This window comes from Chrysemys picta, chromosome 1, assembly GCF_011386835.1.
Source record: "Chrysemys picta bellii isolate R12L10 chromosome 1, ASM1138683v2, whole genome shotgun sequence".
Classification (NCBI taxonomy): domain Eukaryota; kingdom Metazoa; phylum Chordata; order Testudines; family Emydidae; genus Chrysemys; species Chrysemys picta.
This window is the reverse complement of record NC_088791.1, coordinates 139,950,675-139,972,388: the sequence shown is the minus strand read 5'-3', so window position 1 is coordinate 139,972,388 and position 21,714 is coordinate 139,950,675. Positions and strand designations below refer to the sequence as shown.

At 44.4% G+C, this 21,714-nt stretch overlaps 1 long non-coding RNA gene across 1 annotated transcript; it reads left to right on the top strand.

Annotated features, from left to right (window-relative positions):
- Positions 1-682: 682 nt before the first annotated feature.
- Positions 683-2,949, top strand: LOC135983854 (uncharacterized). The gene is made up of 3 exons (XR_010601678.1): positions 683-1,233; positions 1,843-1,946; positions 2,536-2,949. It is a non-coding gene; the product is annotated as an uncharacterized LOC135983854 (long non-coding RNA).
- The last annotated feature ends 18,765 nt before the right edge of the window (positions 2,950-21,714 follow it).

Below are 21,714 nucleotides of genomic sequence, written 5' to 3'. Positions count from 1 at the left end.
GCTGCAACCAATAGATGAAACAGTGCCTGCTATAAAAAGAGAGCGTTCAAATAAGGAAGGGATGGAGACAGGCCTGGGCCAGCAAAGGGGTGACACCCCTGCACCTGGCTGCCTCCAGAAACGCAGCCCGAAGGGGCTGAAGCAGATCACTGAGCCTAATTAGAGCCAGGGGCCAAGAATTGCCGTTACTATAGGCTAAGCAAAGAAAACCAGCCCCAACAGAGACCTCCTGAAAGACCACAGAAAGAACCTTCACATCGTGATAATTTGCTGCTGTGCCTTTAATATTGTCTCTCTGAGAAACTGCCAGTATTCCTAAACTCCTTATTCCCTTAAATTTTTGTCCCATGGTGTCTTACCTACCAGTTCTCTGTTAAGAAGCTGTAAGATAAACTAGTCAACCTCCCACTTTAATGTTTTCCATCTCATCTCTGGTGCTTCTCAGCATGTAGGTTTCAAAACCTTAGATTCCATGACACTTACATATCAGTAAGTGAGTGATAAATGGAGACTAACTCTGTGTGAAGGAGCCTCACTTACAGATCACTGAATTTTACCCATTGTGCAAGAATCCTGCTCAATAATTACTAACAAAGAAACAGCCAATTAATTACAATAGCACTCACACTTGATGTATAGAATCCATAAAATACACAAAATTCCCGTGGGGAAACACAAATAAATGTGATTATGTATAAAAGGAAAGTAATGGAGGCATAATAATAATTACTTTATTTGCTATAGAACAATAGTCCTCATGCCAGCATCAAAATACGAACAACCATGTCAATACTTGTGACTCTAAAGATGGTTTGTGATGCACTTAATGCAAAATCAAATTACAACAGAAAATTGATTATCACAACTTGACCTTAATACTTCTAATAAAGTAACATCTAGAGATCCCAATCAGGTATTGGCCTCGCTCATATTAGGTGGTGTACAAACACACCATAAGAGAGAGATGACAAATGTAATACAGACAAGACACAATAAGTGGATGAAACAATGAAATGGAGGAAATGGAGGAGGGAGGACAAGAGTATCAGCAACAGAAGAAACGTAAAATGTATTTCTTTTTAAGGGTGGAAGTTTCTTTGTCCAGAAAATTGGTTTCCCCATGGAGAGAAATGTTACCACTTTTCTACTGAATACAAACCATGGCTGGAGAGTCGAAAGGCCTGCTCTTCTCATGGCTCCAGACTCCTCCTAATAGAAAACAAAGAAGAGCTGGTAGAGTACCTTTGTCTTTGGAGAGCTGCATATTCAAAACCGCCAATAGAAGATTTGTCAGTGAAAAGAGGATTGTGGAAAATGAGATTTGGCTTCATTTGGTATCTTGCGTTATATTTTTTTTTGAAGGCTAATTTCCTTACACCTCCTCTTCTCTCCCCAGCATTAGAGCCATAATTGAACCCTAAATTAAAGTAAAAGGCACCTGTTGCAAGGCAAAACCCCAATGTCACCAGTACTTTTCATATTCAAGGTACATTTATTACTGTAGCATAAGAAAAACCTGTACATCACTCCGGCATTTTTCTCTTTCTCAGAAGTGATCTAGGGGAGGTATTGTCCTCTAGACGAGAGAGTGAATAGAGATTAACCAACAGAGGAAGCTGTCACAATTTCTACACCAAACATTCTTGGAGGAAATGAAGAATGTGATCAGTCTGGCCAATGCAGTTGATCAACCATGAGGCTGCCTCGGCATATTAACCACATCACTGTTAGCCACATCACTGTACCTGATATCCATACACTCATGAAACCAACAAACACCTGATGCACATACACCGATGAAATGAGCAGGGAGAAGAATTAGCTGTCTTTGTCTTTGTACAGGATTTCATAAGCCCTCTCGCAACTTTTCGCTGGATAGGATTATCACGTGAGAAGACCGACAGGCCCTGGATGTGGGTGAATGGCACAGCTTTCTCCACAGACCAGTGAGTTCCAGACACAGCTAGAAACTTCTCATTTCAATAAAGTGCATTGACAGTGCAATGAGGGGAGAAACCCAAGCTTCAATAACAAGGAGTGCATTATGTAGTCACTGAAATGTATTTTAAAATTCTATGGCCCAAATCAGCAGATGATGGTGTAAATTAAGGTTAAGATGTATTGATCAAAAGCTATAGGTGATGAAACACCAAAAGGAAAAGGGAAGGGGGTGCTGCAGGTCAAGAATGAAGTGCATTGGCTGAGGGGAGTAGGAACTCAAAAATAAATAATATAGAAAGGAGGTTATGTATCATGGCTGAGTTACACTGGCCATTAAGTGAAAAGTTTACCAAGCATGTGATGTGTTAGTCCTGACTCTAGTCAATGCAGGTATTCCTTCACATACATAATTGCCAAATTTACTCATGAGTTGTTTAATAATGTCCCCTCTCCTTCTCCACAGTTGTTTTGTTATTATTAAAATTATTTGGTTTTGCCATATGTTTAAGTTACTGACATGTTTACCTTGAAAAAATAAGGTAGTAATAGAGATATGACCAGAATGACTTTAAGTAATATTTTATTCCATCATAGGTTTGCAGTAAAGAAAGGATACATTGATGGGAACTGTGCACGTGTCACAAGTGGAGAGCTTTACTCTGGTCCATGCAAAGATTCAAAGCGCTATATTTGTGAGCAGCTGATTCTTTTGACAAAGCCTGACATATCAGCATGAGATGGATCATGGAAACCAAAAATATACCCCAATAAATACTACCATTCTCACCTTTTCCTCTTCAGAGGCTGCCTTTATGTTGTAAAATTGTAAGACACTTTGCTGTGTCCACATATTGTTTATGAGTCTGTGTCAAAAGGAGCTGGGAATGACCACTCAGAGTATAAACCAGGTGGTTAAATCTGATAAACCAAACGTCTTTTGGAAAAAAGCCCTCCAACCAGCCAATCCGGGTTTCTTTTTCCTTTTCCAGCTCATTTATAGTTTATTTTAAAACAATAATTAGTTCACTATCTGGTTGAAATAGTTTTCTTTCAATAAATTGGTAAAAAAAAATCGGATTTAATTGCCAGCTTTTGTTTTTTGTTTTTACTTTGTTGCTTTGCATTCAATCACAGAAGAATTGCCATGATGAAGCACTACAAAAACAAGCATAATGTTGATTAAACTAAAAGTACCTTTGGGAAAAAATAGTTTATAGGTGTTCTTTAATAGTGTGGTGGAATGCACTGAGCTGGATGACATGGGCAATCAATATCCATGTCACAGGGGACAACACAGGAAAGGCAAATTCAGGTACTCCCCCTCCCCCAATCCATCCCAGCTTCTCAAATCACTAAGGAAAGTTACAGGTGCATCATGAACAGGATGAAAGCAATGGAGAAGCCCTGCTTTGAGCTGTAGTAGTTGCCAGGGAAGAGGTTCTCATTGACATCATTGGAAAATTAAAGATGCTCTTACACAAAGTACACAATTCGGGGGAGGATCCCACTACTGTACCATATTCCATGGCCTGAGCATGGTCAAAAGGGATGTTCCTTAACTTCACCACCTCAAACCCAGGAAACTCTGCCTGGTGCAAAGGTATCCTTAAACCTCATGACCCAGTCAGTCCCCCTTTGTCCCCATTGGAGAAATGTTCCATGCCAAGAACACTAAGGTCTCCCGAGCCCACTTGTTACAAGCCTCATGTCTGCTTACCAAAGTGCTCCCAATGGTTTACATTTATGCCTAATGCTGTTGGGAATAGGCTTGCTTTCAAATGCCATGTGGTCCCAAACAAAATCCCAATTTGAATGATTTTAGAATCACTGCGGACAAGCTATGGGTCAAGGACCCCTCCCAATAATTTCCACTGCAGAAGAGTGGCCTTTCAAAATTTCCCAGAATCCTCTGCTTCTAAATTTTGCACTTGGAAAGATGGTATAGGTACCCACTTTAGAGCAGTGGTCCTGGAGATGCAGGACAAACTTGCAAACAGGCAGCAGCAGCATGGATATAGTAGAGATGCTGAACCATTTGTGTTTAAATCATTTCTACCCTACCCATTTCATAACTAATGGCTCATTTCCAAAGTGTAAATACAGCCTGTGTTTTTGTGAAATATTGTCTGTGTATAATGGAGTTGATTGTCTCAGTTATTGCTGTTGGGATGTTGCCAGTTTCCTGTAAGTTGGGGTGACCAGCAGGGCCGGCTCCAGGCACCAGCGCAGGAAGCAGATGCTTGGGGCGGCCAATGGAAAGGGGCGGCATGTCCGGGTTTTTGGCGGCAATTCGGTGGCGGGACCCTCAGTCCCTCTTGCAGTGAAGGACCGGCTGCTGAATTGCCACTGAAGAATGAAGCGGCACAGCAGAGCAGCCACCGAAATGCTGCAGATCACGGCTTTATCTTTTTTCTTTTTTGCCACTTGGGGCGGCAAAAAAGCTGGAGCTGGCCCTAGTGACCAGGTTAAAAGCATCATTTAGAGTGTGAAGCTCTGCACAGTGGAAATAGCTATAAATGACTATATTGGAAGCATTGGTTGGTTGGGGTTTATTTTTTTGTTTGTTTATTTTTGTTTTTTTCTTGTATAAGAAGAGTTAGAATCTGAGGAATACAGAAAACGCTGCAGAAGGGCCCTCCAAACTGATATTTTGGCACCTGCCACTTTCTGTTTGCTGTTGCACTTACACAAACACACACACATTAAAACATTGAATTGATTTTGTAAACAAATATAAGTTAATGTGGAAGTAAAACTTTAGAATTTTACTCTTCTTCACCTTCTTATCTGTAGCTTGTTCTGAGTGTGCTGGTCATAGTGCCGGACTTTTGATGGACACTTCCTGTGTGGCATAAACCAGTGCCTTTGAACAGCATTCTTCTTTCTCCTGTTTGCTGTTGGTGGCAGTAGAAAAAGAGGACAGTCAGATGGTCTCTCTCCTCTTTATATTTAAATACCAGAAATGAGTAGTGGAACAGAACCAGAATTGTTTGCAGCCTGAGAGAAAGTGAATGCATGTTCACTCTGAAATCTTTCTTCTCACTAACCATTAGCTCAAATATAACAGTGTTGCAACGTGATGAGGCAAACATCCAGGCTCTGTTGAGAACTTCAGACTGTTTCTCTTGTTAAGATTCAGGAAAAGTGTGCTAGTCTCAGGCTCATTATCTGTGGTGTGGATCTACATCCCTCCTGGATAGTGAAAGCTAGTGGTAGGTCCCAGTTCTAATACTGACAAAGGTTCTCAGTGCCTCAATCTGAGAGAGAAGGGTCCCACCATGATTATGTGTGGGAAAGTTTGTCTTAATATAGCTTTCTCTTCATGTGAACAACTTGACTGAGTACCAATTTGCCTTAAATTTTTATTTTGTGGGAGCAGTCAATAAAACCTTTATCTACCCTCAGCCTACTCCTGGGATGCCACTGATCTTGCATTTGCACTGAGCATGCTTTCTGATCTCATACATATTGAGCACCCAGCAGGACACAGCAGCAGCATTTTCATTTATGACTTGGATGATGGAGTGGAGAGTATGCTTATTAATTTGTGGATGACACCAAGGGGTTGCAAGCATCTTAGAGGACAAGATTAGACTTCACAAATTGGAGAATTAGTCTGAAATCAACAAGATGAAATTCAGTAAACACAGATACAAACTACTGCACTTAGGAAGAAAAAAAGATCAAATGTACAGCTACTTAATGGAGAATAATTAGCTAGGCATTAGTACTGCAAAAAAGCATCTTGGGGTCATAGTTAATCACAAATTGAATATGAGTCAAAAATGTGATGCACTTTCGAAAAGGCTAATATCATTGGTGGATGTATTAACGGGAGTGTTATATGTAAGGCATAGGAAGTAATCATCACACTATACTTGGTACTGAGGAGGCCTCAGCCGGAGTAATGTGTTGAGTTTTGGATGCCACTCTTTAAGAAGATGTGAACAAATTGGAGAGAGATCAGAGGAAAGTGACAAAAATGATAAAAGGTTTAGAAAAACTGAGTTATGAGGAAAGGTGAAAAAAACTGGATATCCTTACTCTTGAGAAAAGAAGACTGGGGTGGGGTGGGGGCTCATAAGATTCTTCAAATATGTTAAGGACTGTTGGACACTGGTCAATTTTTTCTCCATGTCCGTTGAAGTTAGGCCAAGAAGGAATGGGCGTAATCTGCAGGAAGGGAGGTTTAGATTTGATATTGGGGAAAAACTTTGTGAGTACCAGGGCAGTTAGATGCTGGAATAGGCTTCCAAGGGAAGTTGTGGAATGCCTATCATTGGAGATTTTTAAGACCAGCCTAGACAAACACCTTGGTCCTACCTCAGATTCTTCAACTGTGCTAAAATGACAGGCAATCATCACTAGCAGCTCCATAATAAAAAGAGTTGACAGAAAATTCAGCAAAGGGACTCAGAGACAGCAGGATGGTGTGCTGTCTCCCTGGAGAAAAGACACGAGATTCATCTACAAGACTGGATGGGATTCTGAATTCATCTGGCAAATCTCCACTGCTGATGATGCACATTGGAACCAACAATGTCTGAGTGAGATGGTTGCATCTGAGTGAGATGGTTGCATCTCAGAAGTAGCAGGGCTAATTTTGGTTGGAGATTATTTGGAGCAGCCAGGAGGTTGTTAAATTAATAAAGCAAGCAGAAGAGGCTCTGAGTGCATATACACTTGAAACTCAAACCAAGTAGAACCAAACCCTATGGAACCCCATTAGAACCACCCAGGAAAGGAGCAGCAAAGGTGGGTCCTCCAGACCTGCCTAGAGATGCTACATAGAAGCAGCCAATCAGAGCCCAGCAGGCTCAGATAAAAGGAATTGCAGGGCCCAAGCAGGTCAGTTTTTCCTTGGGACCAGAAGAATGAGGAAGGGCTGGAAGACAGAGATGGAGAGAACCCAAGGACTTGTAATCCTAAGGTAAATGAGACAAGAATATGGAACTGATTGGGAAGCAGTCCAGGGATTTCAGCAGCAACTATTAAGGGAAGCAGTATGTGGCTGCTGCTAACAGAGTCTCTGGGTTGGGACCTGGAATATGGCGTGGGCTTGGGTTCCCCACTGGCCAGTGATAAAGTGGCCTAAGTCCTGAAAAAGGGACAGGATTATTTTCTAAAAGCTTGAGAAAGGGGCTGGAATTTAAACAGGCCCAGAGATGGGGCTAAGGACCCTGAGGACCATTTGTTGAACTCTGTTACCCCAGAAGTGGATAATTCAGTGCAAGTTATCATAGCACATAGGTGCCGACTTCCCCTCTACCTTGGGGGTGCTCGACCTCCCCCTCCAACCATGGCCCTGCCCCCACTACACTTCTTCCCCACAAGGCCCTGTCCCTGCTCCACCCCCACCCACACCCCACACCCCCTCCACCTTCCCCAAAGCCCGCCCGCTGTGCCCCTCTGATAGCCCTGGTATCTAGCTGCTCAAAATCAGCAGCCAGGCATTCTGCCTCAGCACTCCACCCCTGAGTAAACTTTTTGCCCTTTCCTTCACAAATATTATGCAACATGCAGCTAATACCATGGGAATATTTTCCTTGTTCAGATCTAACCTGCCATAAAGGCATCACTAGGGTGCCCTTAATCTGCCAAATGCACATTCAATGGTCATCCTGCACCTACTCAGCCTAATGTTGAAACACTTCTTACTGCAATCCAGGTTTCCCGAGTATGGTTTAATGAGCCATGGAATGTGTGTGCCATCTATCATCACTCCACAGTTAGAGAAATCCATTGCTGCAAATCCATCCACAATTTCACGTATGTTGCCAAGAGTCATGGTCTTCTGCAGCAAGATGGATTAATGTCCCTGCAAACTTGTGTTAACGCAGCCCAAACGGTCGACTTTCCAACTCTAAACTTCACTTGTGACTGACTGGTAGCCATCTGGAGTTGCCAGCTTCCACATTGCGATCGCCATGCGCTTCTCCACCGAGAGGGCAGCTCTCATTTGGGTGTCCTTGTGCCGCAGGGCTGGGGCAAGCTCAGCAAACAGTTCCAGGAAGGTGGCTTTCCACATCCTAAAGTTCTGCAGCCACTGCTCATCATTCCAACCTGCATAACGATGCGATCCCACCACTCAGTGCTAGTTTTCCAAGCCCAGAAGCGACATTCCACCATGTTAATCTGTTCTGTGAATGCCAACAGCAATCTCATGTTGCTGCTATCCACATAATCCATGTTGGACAGCGTGTCATGCAACTGTGACTCCCGTCGCCTTTGCAAGTTCAAGATTAATGCCATTACCATTTGCGATGTGCTACTGACAATTAGCAGAGCAGTGGAGAGCAGCACAGGATCCATTCCTGCAGACAGAATGGCAGGGTGAGCAGAAAGCAGGGACATTGAAAAATGCCTCAAATTGGAGATGGAAGCACAGGGAATGCTGGGATGGAAAGCAATGCATCATGGGACATTGAGCCCAGATCCATGATGTGCTGCTATCTACTCCACCTTCGCACAACACTTAGCTGCACAAAGTGTACAGCTGAACTGTGGGATAGCTACCCACAGTGCATTGCTCTCACTGTTGATGGGACCACCACACGTGTGGATGTCCTATGCCGAAAGAGAAAGACAGTGTGAACAGGCAACAATGATTTTTTTAAATGCTTTTTGGTTGTTGACCAAACTTTCAGTGAAAAAACTCTGCCAGTGTAGACATATCCTCAGTCCTGACTGTACCACAGATTTCCTACATGATGCTGACTAAAACTATGTCATAATGCATATGCACAATGCAGCCAGGTTTGAACAGGCAACATTAATTGAGGCCTTTCTTGACACTTGACTGCTTGACTTTGTAACCTTAATTTTGTTTAGCATGGTTCAGGTATATACAAAACTCGGTGTAGTCCATGGTTCTGTGGCTGATTCAGATGCTCTAGAATCCATACCTTGCCTACCCCTTACTGCTGTGGGTTGTGCAGATGATCTTCAAACTGTGAACTGAATGTATCCAGTTCAATGTTATATTTCTGAGCTAGCAGACCACCTTCAGCAAAGCTCTGATGTACTAATTGGCCCCTTCATTTCAACAGGCTGTTGACTCTGAATCCTAAAGTGACAATTGTGGGTTGTTGAAAATTTTCCACTGAAATTTTTTTCCGAGAGGAAAATCAGTAGTCAATGCTAAAAATTTTTGCTCAGAACGAGGTTCATAAGACCATAAGAATGGGCATAAGGGGTCAGACCAATGGGCCTTCTAGCCCAATATCCTGTCTTCCGACAGTGGCTAATGCCAGATTCTTAAGAGGGAATGAACAGAACTTGGCAATTATTTAGTAATCGATACAAATCTTAATGTTCCATTCCACTGTTCCAGCTCATCGACTTCAGGAAACCTGCACAGGTATCAACACTTTTGGGGGACTTTGATAATTACTGTATACTGTAGGATTCCTTCACTTGTCTAAATCAGGGAAGGTGTGACAAATTTATCTATTTTGAAAGATCTTGCATACAACTATAACTCTTGTATTCTTTATTTGTTTCCTACAATATAATACAAGTATCAAAACATTTATTTGCAATCAATTATTTAGTGTTGATGTTGTAGCATATGGTTCTCCATTTGTAGCTGTGTGTGCTTTTAATCATTACGTCTAAGAAGATTATTACTAACCAGGGAAGGCAGAAGATGGGATAAGTCTTGATATTAGTAAAGCATTTGGTACAAAGTCCTAAGAGATTGTATTTGAAAAATTGATTCTAATTGACTTAGAAGTGAATCCACATGAAAAGTTTCTTCAATTTTTTAAATATTCTACTGGTTTGAGAGACCATATTTCCAAATGGAAGACTCTTTTTAACTGTACATGATATCTGCACTAATGATCTGGAAGAGACAGTAAGCAACATGTTAATAAAATTTTGAAATGATTCTAAATTGTTCTGAATCCTTTCAAAGTGAGGGAAACAGAGAGATGCTAGCAATATGCATGGCCAATAATCAAATGAAACCTAGACAAATGCAACACCCTTACAAAAACATGCCCACAGCTCAGATCAGCTGCATTCAGTCTGTTAATGGTACCTAGATATCTCTAGATATCACACCACTGTATAGAAATAATAAATAAAGCTGTCTCAAAATGGGAAAAATGTTGCTTAAACTTTCATGATCCATTTGTTATATTTTGGTTGAAAAAGGTGAAAAATTGCAGCCACATCAATAGCCGATTTAAAAAAACAACAACATCATGAAAAGAAAATAATAAAAAATGCACTCATTTTACAAGTATATTTTTATTGAAAATTTTTCTATTTTTCATAGAAGCATCACAAAGTTTGATTTGTTTTTGACTGGCTCTAGAAAATAGTAGAGGGAGGAATTTTATTGATAGTGCCATCAGCAGAAAGGATATTTTTATGATTTTTGTTTATATTGGGTTTGCAGGGTAACCAATTAAAACTTAATAAAGAATTCGGTTAATGATGCCAAAGAAGAAAAAAAAACAGGTAATTCATTCTTAGTTGTATTGGAGCTGCAGTGGAAAAAGGGGTAAAGCACAATAAGAACTTATTTTAATCAGTAAGGTTAACAATTAAGACTTTGAATATAGATAGCAAGTATGCTGTGTAGGAAGAAGCCACTGTCATTTTTCAGAGTTCAACTATACTTCGAACGTCTGGAGAAACTTCTCTCTGCAGTTGAAATTGTTTGATTCTTTCTATGTTTGTTTTAGGATTTCCTTAAAATTACAAAATCCTACCTTTCTAAAGATGGCTTTCATACAACTTATTCCTTGTAAGGTTATTTATTCTTCTTCTTGCCTAATTTATTGACACATAGTCATAACTTTGATCCTAAATTTAGCTAACCCTCAAACTGGTTTCTTTAATGCAACCCATTATGCCATAAAACAAGTCACATTGTCCTTCGCTTGTTACGATAAATGCATATGTCTGTTATGTCAGTTATTTATCAGGTCACTTTGCTCCACAAAAGCAGAATAAAGAGTGCTTAGGGTTCAAGTAACTGTGCTTTTATTGCCAAAAAACCACAACACCATGCACACACACATACAGAGACACACCCATTCTGGGGCAGGGAGGGAGTAATCAGGGGAGGGCTGATTTTTCAGAGCTGAGCGTAAGTCCAGATTTCGTTTGTAAAGGTGTCTCCAGGGGTGGAGTAAACAGGAACGCAAGAAGTCCCAGAAATCGGAGAGGAATGTGTGGGTGGAGTTTGGGGAGGGATTGGGAAAGAGTTCTGAAGGGGAGGGCGAGAATGCATCTGCTCAGGCTGGAGTGTCAGGAGGGACAGCAGCACGTCGGTTTGCCGCTGCAAAACTTTTATCAGCCTCTCCGTTGTGTCCCTAGTGTACGTCTCATTTTATTTCTTTCCTGCTTGTCACCCTCCCTCCACTGCTTGTGTTCCGTCTTGTCTGCATCAGAGTACTGCAGCACCTCCCGGAACATCTCTTCCTTGCTCCATCTTGGGCGCTTTCTTAGCCAGTGGAGATGGTTGGCTGCAGTGGAAAGGATGCCTCCTCTCAGAGACATATCTGGTGAAGTACAAGTAACAATAAACAGAAGCATTATTGTTAAATACATGTACAGCATTGAAAAGATACATTTAAATACACCACTGGTAATACACCAATCACTTTCCTGCTGACCTTTGGGAAGCACACATGCTGGTGAACACCCCAAGCCCTGGTGAGTGTACCCACGGGTGGGGGACAGTGTACGTGGGAGAAAAGCAGTGTGAAAAGGGTCACGGGGCACTTCTCGGGGGACAAATCTCTAAAGTTTCCCACTGTTTTCCACAGGTGGGGGTCATTGTGACAGATATCTCACTCCACAGGGGAAGCAGGGAGGAAAGGGAGCATCTACTACATGCTTGTGGCTTCCACCCCGTTCCCTCTGCTGCTCACTTGTGTGCCCCTTTGGTCTCTGCACAAGTGACTGCAGAATGGAACTGGAAAGTGTCCCTCAATTAGGGTGACCAGATAGCAAGTGTAAAAAATCGGGACACGGGGTGGAGGGTAATAGGTGCCTATATAAGAAAAAGCCCCGAAAATCGGGACTGTCCCTATAAAACCTGGACATCTGGTCACCCTACCCTCAATGGGGGAAGGAACAAAGCAGCTCTGCCAAGGAACATCTGGCAAAGGCTTGCAGAGTACCTGCAGGAAACTTTCCTACAGAGCTCTCTGGTAGATTCCTGTGAAATCTCGGTGTGTATCAACACCCTGTTCCACTGTACTACCTAGCTGCACAGGGATATGCACAGCACACAGAAACACAGCCAGCTTTGTACATTTATCTGCCCTCATCCCACCTCCACGCTGCAGAAAAAAAACCCGCTTACTGGGGTCTCCTCTCTTGATTATTGCTCGCTGGAGAGCGACTGCCGAGACTGGCTAGACACCGCTGGAGTGCAGAACACCTCCTGACTGCATGCAGTACCAGGCGACCCTGCCGTGGGCTCCACATTGTCTTCTGCCTCCATCTCTTCATCAATGACTTCCTCCTCTGGGTTAGGTGCAGTTTCCGTCAGCTCCAGCCCCACTGAAGTATTCATGAGCTCTTGGCCATAGAGGGCAGCATCCAACGCCTTATAAAAATGGCAGGTCTGGGGTGCAGCATCAGAGCAACAGTTTGTCTCCCACACTTTCTGGTATGTTTGCCTGAGCTCCTTCACCTTTGCTCGGCACTTCATCATGTCCCGATCATAGCCCTTTTCCTACAAGCTGCGACAATCTAGCCATAGGTATTGAGCCTCCTCTCCCCAAATACTGAGCAGATCCAGCAGCTCTGCAGTGCTCCAAGCAGGAAGCAGTTGCTGCATGGAGCCGCCATGCATGGGCGGCGGGTCGCATAGGCAGAGGGAGACGTTGCCTCCCCAACAATCAGGAGTGACCCCACCCGCTTAAGTGACTCTCCCTACATGCATCTATGGCTCCAGTCCTCCCAGCTCCAAGTCCAGCCCCACAGTCCTCTGGGGCTGGGGCCATGCAGCACTCACCTTCCGGCACTCTGGAGCTGGGGAGGCTGGGGCTGTGTGCCACCCGCCTTCCTACAGTCCGGAACTGGGGGGGGGGGGGGCGCTGGGGCCGCACACCACCCACCATCCCATGCTCTGGGGCTGGAGCCGTGCACTGCCCACCTTCCTGGCCCTCCTTTGGGGCTAGGGGGCTAGCTGCAGGACTGGGCCAGTGGCCATGGTGGAAGGGGGCAGCTCTGGGCTCTGGTGGGGTGGGGGCTTTGCTCTGACAGGGCTTTGGGCAGAAGGGGAGGGGCTAGGGGTAGCCTCCCTCAGGCTGCAGTTCACGCGCCCCCCATGCTGCCATGGTCATCTGGAAGGATGCAATGTGAGCTCCCACACTGAGCAAACAGGAAGTAGGATTTCAAAAATTCCTGGGGCTTTAAAGGGGGAGGGGAAGAAGGTGTTTACCTGATTGCAGAGCAGTGGAGTTGAAACTGCTGACCAGAGCTGTCAAGATGGGCATTGTGAGATGCCATCTGGAGGTCAAGTGAAGCGATAAAATCAAGTGTGGTGTCTACACTGGCCCTTTGCGACAAAACTTTTGCATAAAATCCCTTACAACTCTCATTGATGTGGTTTTATTATGCTGCTGAAACTGAGGCATTCCATAGCCAAAACTGGTTTGCAGTGTTTACACCTCCACTGTTTTGTCGCCAAAAGCTGCCTTTTTGCAAAAAAACTTGGCAGTGTAGACAAGCCCTAACACTCAACTCTCCTGAGTCCCAGAATCCCTTACTCACAAGAGAAAATCCTTTCTTTTTACAATCCTCTTTCTCAAACTGTGTCCATCCTGCACACTCAGTGAGGTTGGAGACATGTAGAATAAATCATTGGTGATTATATATTTAAACACCGTAGATAAATTTTCAAAAACACCCAAGTGACTTAGGCATGCAGACCAAGAGACTCAAAGGTATTTAGATGCCTAACTCCCTTTGAGGATGTGGACCAGGCCCTTTTAAGGTGTTTGTCTTACTTAATAGGCAGCAGGTTTAAAACAAATAAAAGGACGTTCTTCACGCAGCGCACGGTCAACTTGTGGAACTCCTTGCCTGAGGAGGTTGTGAAGGCTAGGACTATAACAGCGTTTAAAAGAGAACTGGAGGTTAAGTCCATTAATGGATATTAGCCAGGATGGGTAAGGAATGGTGTCCCTAGATTCTGTTTGTCAGAGGGTGGAGATGGATGGCAGGAAAGAGATCACTTGATCCTTACCTGTTAGCTTCACTCCTTCTGGGGTACCTGGCGTTGGCCACTGTCGGTAGTCAGGATACTGGGCTAGATGGACCTTTGGTCTGACCCAGTACGGCCGTTCTTGTGTTCTTATGTTCTAACACTGAGATTTAAAAACTAGCACTATATAGTGACGATGAAACACATGATAAATGGATTAAGACCAGCTAACAGACATTTCTAAAAAAAGTAGCTGCCAATGGGGAATCATCCCTGAACAGAGATGGTTCTAATGGGTTCCACCGGGTTTGGTTCTTTTTGCTTTGAGTTTCTACTGCTTTTGCACCTTGTGTACCTTCCACTTTAGTTAGCAATTTCATGCCCTTCCAACTAGTCTCCAACCAAGACTAGTCCCCCTACATCTGTGATGCAGCCATCCACTGATACAATCCCATCCCTCTTTGGAATGTGACCCAAAGTTCCACAAAACTAAAATCTTCAGCTTCACACCAGTTGTGCAGCCAGCAGTTCACTTCCAGTATTTTCTGCTTGCTGCCATCTCTCATTCATTGGACCAGTAGGGTCTCTGAGATCACTTGGACTTTTTTTTTCTTCAGTTCCTTTATAAGACCCTATAAATCTTCTGTAATCTGTGTAGTTCCACGTGATGCCATTGCCACAGTTCAAGGCCCCAGGACCTGTATTTCTCCCTCAGTGGTACCACAAGGGCACCTGCTCTCAGGCTTGCAGCTCCTCAGCCGTTGCCTTTTTTGGTGGAGACCTATGTCTCATTCCCTTCTCACCAGGGTATTTGCAGGCTGCACAGGTCCCTGGCTTTACTGTGTTATTCCCCAGAAGAGACACACAGCCCAAGAACACCTGCTTGTTTTCTCTTCAGTGATTGATAACAGTGATTATTAACAAGTATAAGTACCACATAGTTCTTTCTATGCAAGCCTATTTTATTCTTAAGGTAAAAGCATTACAGAGAAAACATGAAAAAGAATAAAAAAATCTACACACATGCTAATAAGCTCACCAGAATTCACCCCAACCCTAACATAGATTGTAGCAGGAGTAGACCTTCAAATCTCCACCCAAGGCACTTTTTTCTGGTTGCAAGTTCATCTCAATTTCAGCTCAGAACAAGCTCACAATAACATGTTTAGTCCACCCTTTATAAAGTTCAGGGGTCTTTGATATGGCATTTCCAGGAGCATGGTATCATTAGACAATGGGTTTTTCTCCCTAACGTAGTTTCAAAGGGGTGGCTTCGAAGCAGGTCATTTGCATTCCATCTACCCCCTGGTACTTCCTAGGAAGTTGTGACGGAGCAGGGAGCGGGGCAGATTTGACCTGGGAATGTAGCCTGGGAGTTACATTGAGCTACCTGAGCTGTAACCTGAGCCAGGAAGTGGGGCGGGGGAAGTGACACCTTCTGCCCGGGGAGAGGGAACAAAGGAGAGGAGGAGCAGAGGGGAGGGGGGTGAGAGCTGCTGGAGGGATTTGGGAGTTTTTCAGTTTTGGGCTGGGAGGTGCAGCGCAGGGAACCCCAAGCTGGGGTCTAAGCTCCCTGCACTCCCCAAGAGGACTTGATTGAGGGGTCCTGGTTGTATCTACAAGCTCTGCTGTAGACTATGTTCCTGTTATCCAATAAACCTTCCGCTTTACTGGCTGGCTGAGAGTCATGGTGAATCGCAGGAAGCCGGGGGTACAGGGCCCTGAGTCCCCCACACTCCGCAACAGAAGTCCACTTCACAAGTGTTCCAAAAAAAAAAGCCTTTTGAAGTTTCTTAATATGTGCCAGAGATTGCATTAGTCAGCCTACAAGAAAAGGTACATACAGACAATTCCACAATAACACATAGCACAATTGCATTTGTAATATTATGAACCCCAAAAGTTATAAAACTAATTCAATAAGGTTTAACTTATTTCAGTAAAGTTCATTCAGATTATTGCAGGATATTGTCAGTCTGTCACACTTGTGTCATTGGTTCCATTGTGTATCATCACCAGTGGAGATTTTCCTAATGAATTCAGAAACCTATCCAATCTTGTAGTTACATCTCTTGTTGCTGTTCCAGGGAGATAGCATGCCATCTTGCTGTTGCTGTGTCCCTTTGCTGAACTCTCTATCCGCTCTACTCTTCTTGTTGCTGTTGCTGCTGCTGGTGATGATTGTCTGCCATCTTAGGATAGTTGAAGAATCTTTCTTGGGCTTCCATGTGGTATGAAGTGAGCTGTAACCCTCAGGTATATTCCCTGTAACTTTATATTCCATTCCTCCAGATATTCTAATCCCAGGTATGCCATCCTCCTTAGGGAATGGTATTTGTTTGAGTGGGAGTCCTTGAAGAACAGTAAAAGTTCTGAAGTGAACGGCCTTTATTAACACCAGTCAGCAGATGAGGTAAGACAAGAATTCACGGTCAGATCCTGGAATCCTAGGCAGCACACCTTCCCTGGGCCAAGGCTAACTCACAGAATAATAGAATCATAGAAATATAGTGCTGGAAGGGACCTCAGGAAGTCATCCACACTATGAGGCAGGACCATCTTTGACAGCTGTTTGTCATACCAGTTATTTAAAACTCCAGTGATGGGGATTTCCCTGGAAGTCTATCCCAGGACTTACCTATAGTTATAGATCGCTATTAGGGGAAATGTTCTAACCTAAATCTCCCTTGCTGTAAATTAAGCTGATTACTTCTTGTCCTACCTTCAGTGGACATGGAGAGCTATTGATCACAGTCCTCTTTATAACAGACCTTAACATATGAAGATTGTTATCAGGTCCCCTCAGTCTTCTTTTCTCAAAGGTAAACATGCCAAAGATTTTTAACCTTTCCTCATAGCTCGGTTTTCTGAATCTTTTATCATTTGTGTTGCTCTCCTCTGGACTCTTGCCAATTTATCCACATGTTTCCAAAACATGGCACCCAGAATTGTATATAGTACTCCGGCTGAGGCCTCGCCAATGCTGCGTAAAGTGAAATAACTACCTCCTTTGTCTTACATAACAGCAAACCTGATATTACACCCCAGAATGACATTAGCCTTTTTTGTAACAGCATCACATTATTTACTCATATTCAATTCGTGATCCACTATAACCCCCAGATCCTTTTCAGCAAACCCTCTCATATTGGTACCATCTGCAACAGGGTTTCAGCAAACCCTCCCATCTTGGTGCCATCTGAAAATTTAGAAGCATACTCTCCACTCAACCATCCAAGTCATTAATGAAAATTTTGAATAGTACCAGGCAAGAGCAGCTACTGCTGCTGCTGCTGTATCAGTCTGGAGCTCAAGCTGTATACGACCAGGAAGCATGCTTAATGCAGATGAAAGATCAGTGGATCCTAGGAGCATGCTGAGGGTAGGTGAAGGTGTGTTGCTGCTAGTCCAGATGTTAGCTCTTGTCAAGACTTTAGGCCTCAGCTGAGCACTGACAAATTCATTGCTAGAAACCAGTCTATTTCACCTTTGTGTTAGTATGATTAAGATGGATATTGGACTTATAACACTGTGTTTAGTGTTTAGACTTTATGAAGTGCTAGTAAATTGCTGCATGCGTTAATCTCACTTATACTTTATCACCTGCTATAAGATAAAGTTTGTGTTTTATAACTGTAAAAAATGTTTGCTCTGAAACTGTGACCCCAGTGAGCAGAGATCATCTCCTGCCCATCAAGTAGGGCCATCAAAACTAAATGGGCCATTTTGGACCATCACAATACAAAGGCTGTTAATTTCTCTCTCACACCATGAAGAAGCTATGTGGAAAAGGGTTAGTACCATAAGCTTGAATTCTAGAGTAAGGAAATAAAAATAGCCACCAAAAAAATTTTCCTCTCTTTTTCTGTTACAGGATTGGCAACAAACACTGTTTATGGTCAGAGATATATGGTACAAATTGACATGGGGTAATGACTGGGCTCTTGGGACTGCAAGCAACCTGAATCTTTGTGATCATTGGTGTATAGCAACCAACTATCACTAAGTCCACTTGCTTGGATGGCAAGATAGACTGGAATGCCCACGGCGACTATCTGTAACTCCATGGTAACCCTGTTATAGTGCTTTAGGAGTTCACACTTGTTATGGAATTGGTGAAATCTAATTATAGAACACACAGCCAGTTTGGGGTCTCTGCCCTGCTTCTTGACAGCCTGCTCTGAGGTTGGCACTCACAATCCTGAACCACTCCAGACAGGCAGTATGGCCTGCCTTCATAAAGGGAAGGTTTAAAGCAAATTGGTACTTAGTCAAGTTGTTCACAGGAAGAGAAGGTTATTTTAGGACAAACCTTCCCACACATCATCATGGCGGGTGTCTTTCCCTGTCAGATTGAGACATTGAGAACTCTCCTCTGTATTAGAACTGGAAACTCCCACTAGCTTTCGCTGTCCAGGAGGGATGTGGATCCACTCCACAGATAATGGGCTTGAGACCAACATGCATTTCCTGAAACTTAACAAGAGACACAGCCTGAAATTCTAAACAGAGCCTGGATGTTTGCTTCATCATGTTGCAACATTGTTAAAAAGTGGAGACCTGGTCCCTTGAGCTAATGTTTAGTGAGAAGATTGAAAAAGGAAAAATGTCAAAGTGAACATAAGTTGTCTCTCTCTTGGGGTATGTCTACACTACGGGATTAATCCAAATTTATATAATTCGAATTTGGGAAACAGATTGTATAAAGTCGAATATATGCGGCCACACTAAGCACATTAATTCGGCGGTGTGCGTCCATGTACCGGGGCTAGCGTCGATTTCTGGAGCGTTGCACTGTGGGTAGCTATCCCATAGCTATCCCATAGTTCCCAGAGTCTCCCCCGCCCATTGGAATTCTGGGTTGAGATCCCAGTGCCTGATGGGACAAAAAACATTGTCGCAGGTGGTTCTGGGTACAGCCTCACCCCTCCTTCCCTCCATGAAAGCAATGGACGGCAGACAACCATTTCGCGCTTTTTTTCCTGGTTGAACACTGCAGACTCCATACCACGGCAAGCATGGAGCCTGCTCAGCTCAAGACAGCAGTAATGAACATTGTAAACACCTCACGCGTTCTCGTGGAGTTTATGCTGAACCAGGACCAGAAAAACGAGGCGAGGAGGCGGCGGCGGCGGCAGCGCAGCGACAAGCGTGATGAGGACATGGACATGGACATGGACACGGACACAGAATTCTCTCAAACCGCGGGCCCCGGTGCTTTGGAGATCATGTTGTTAATGGGGCAGGTTCTATCCATGGAACGCCGATTCTGGGCAAGGGAAACAAGCACAGACTGGTGGGACCGCATAGTGTTGCAGGTGTGGGATGATTCCCAGTGGCTGCGGAACTTTCGCATGCGTAAGGGCACTTTCATGGAACTTTGTGACTTGCTGTCCCCTGCCCTGAAACACCAGAATACCAAGATGAGAGCAGCCCTCACAGTTGAGAAGCGAGTGGCGATAGCCCTGTGGAAGCTTGCAATGCCAGACAGCTACCGGTCAGTCGGGAATCAATTTGGAGTGGGCAAATCTACTGTGGGAGTTGCTGTGATGCAAGTAGTCAAAGCAATCACTCAGGTGCTACTATGAAAGGTAGTGACTCTGGGAAATGTGCAGGTCATAGCGGATGGCTTTGCTGCAATGGGATTCCCTAACTGTGGTGGGGCGATAGATGGAACCCATATCCCTATCTTGGCACCGGAGCACCAGGATACCCAGTACATAAACCGCAAGGGATACTTTTCAATGGTGCTGCAAGCACTTATGGATCACACGGGATGTTTCACCAACATCAACGTGGGCTGGCCGGGAAGGGTTCATGACGCTCGCGTCTTCAGGAACACTACTCTGTTTAAAGGGCTGCAGCAAGGGACTTACTTCCTGGACCAGAAAATAACTGTTGGGGATGTTGAAATGCCAATAGTTATTCTTGGGGACCCAGCCTACCCCTTAATGCCATGGCTCATGAAGCCATACACAGGCAGCCTGGACAGGAGTCAGGAGCTGTTCAACTACAGGCTGAGCAAGTGCAGAATGGTGATAGAATGTGCATTTGGCCGTTTAAAAGGTCGCTGGAGATCGTTACTGACTCGCTCAGACCTCAACCAAACCAATCTCCCCATTGTTATTTCTGCTTGCTGTGTGCTCCACAATTTCTGTGAAAGTAAGGGGGGAGACCTTTATGGCAGGGTGGGAGGCTGAGGCAAATCGCCTGGCTGCTGATTACGCGCAGCCAGGCACCATGGCGATTAGAAGAGCACACCAGGAAGCGCTGTGCATCAGAGAAGCTTTGAAAACCAGTTTCATGACTGGCCAGGCTATAGTGTGAAATATCTGTTTGTTTCTCCTTCATGAAAATCCGCCCCCTTTATTGACTCATTCTCTGTAAGGAACCCACCCTCCCCCTTCCCCCAGCTTGCTTTCAAACCAAATAAAGTCACTATCGTTTAAAAATCATTTATTCTTTATTAATAGATTATAAAAAGAGGGAGGGAACCCGGGTGGGGTTTGGGAGGAGTATCGGCGGGAAGGAAAAGGCCACTAAAAAAAGGTAAAAAAAATGACAGCCTTTTGTTTGGGCTGTCCACTGGGGTGGAATGGGAAGGTGTACGGAGCCTCCCCCCCCCACCGCGTTCTTACACGTCTGGGTCAGGAGGCTATGGAACATGGTGAGGGGGGAGAGGGGTTATACAGGGGCTGTAGCGGCACTCTGTTATCCTGCTGCCATTCCTGAAGCTCCACCAGACGCCGGAGCATGTCTGTAAGCTCACGCAGCAGCCCCAGCGTTGCATCCTGCCTCCTCTGATCTTCCTGCCGCCACCTCTCATCTCGAGCGTCTCTCCTCTCTTCACATTGGTCCCTCCTGTCCTCACGTTCACTGGCTTCTTTCCTATACTTTGAAACCGTGTCCTTCCACTCATTCAGATGAAATCTGTCACTGCGGGTGGATTCCATGATTTCTGCGAACATATCATCTCGCGTCTTCTTTTTCCGACGCCTTATCTGTGATAGCCTTCGGGACGGAGGAGGGAGGCTTGAAGAATTTGCAGCTGCTGGAGGGAGGGAAAAAAGGAGAGAATTTTTTAAAAAGATACATTTTGCAGAACAATGCTTATACTCTTTCACGGTGACCAACACTATTCACATTACATAGCACATGTGATTTCTGTGCAAGGTCGCATTTTGCCTCTTAATATTGAGTGCCTGTGGCTTTGCTGCTAGAGATCACAGACGCAGGTCCGGGCAACAGAATTCAGCTTGCATGCGGCCATGGTAAGCCATTGTCTTTCGGCTTCTGCGCCCTCCTTTCCCACATACCAAGCAAAGCCCGTTGAGTGCTGCGGTTTTCCTGTTAACCTTCAGCAGCAGAAAACAAACTAACCCCCCGCCCCATCCAATTCTCTGGATGATCGCTTTATCCCTCCCCCCACCACGTGGCTGGTATCAGGGAAGATCCTTGCAGGAACCAAACTAACATCCCCCACCCCGCCATGAATTCTCTGGGATGATCGTTTTACCCCTCCCCCCACCACGTGGCTGGTATCAGGGAAGATCCCTGCTAGCCAAACGCGAAAAGCTCTGGGCCAATTCCCCCCC